Below are 582 nucleotides of genomic sequence, written 5' to 3'. Positions count from 1 at the left end.
TCCGCTATTCCCACCTTTCCTTCCCTCAGCATCTCTCAGACATCCCATCCAGACCAGATAAATGTTCTACTTTATTGTGGTACAAACAGTGCTGGACTGAAAGGGGTTAACTGAACCTGTTTGTTCAGTGACTGGAATTAATGTCAGTCTCCATGGACCCTAATTGTTTCACTGGAGGGTTTCCATCTTCTAATAATATGGGAGTCATTTCAATGTATTATCACATAATGTCAACAGGAGCATCAAACCCGGCAGTAAGAGGGACCAACAACTCCAGACAGAGGGAGAGGATAGATCAGAATCTGAGAACAGTAGATTGTAATGTTACAACAATGGGTCAGAATCTGAGAACAATAGATTGGAATGTTACAACAATGGGTCAGAATCTGAAAACAATAGATTGTAATGTTTCAACAATGGACAGGAGTTTCATCTGGCAATTTGACGATCTTTCCACATATTATGACTGGTACTCATTAGACTATCGGATCGTTTTAACTCTTCAGGTTATTCAATATATTTACTATCCCATCCTCGCTATTATTGGTGTTCCTGGTAAGACTCTTTATCCAGCTATTAATT

Source organism: Heterodontus francisci, unplaced genomic scaffold, assembly GCF_036365525.1.
Source record: "Heterodontus francisci isolate sHetFra1 unplaced genomic scaffold, sHetFra1.hap1 HAP1_SCAFFOLD_75, whole genome shotgun sequence".
In the NCBI taxonomy this organism is placed as follows: domain Eukaryota; kingdom Metazoa; phylum Chordata; class Chondrichthyes; order Heterodontiformes; family Heterodontidae; genus Heterodontus; species Heterodontus francisci.
This window is presented reverse-complemented; position numbering follows the sequence as displayed.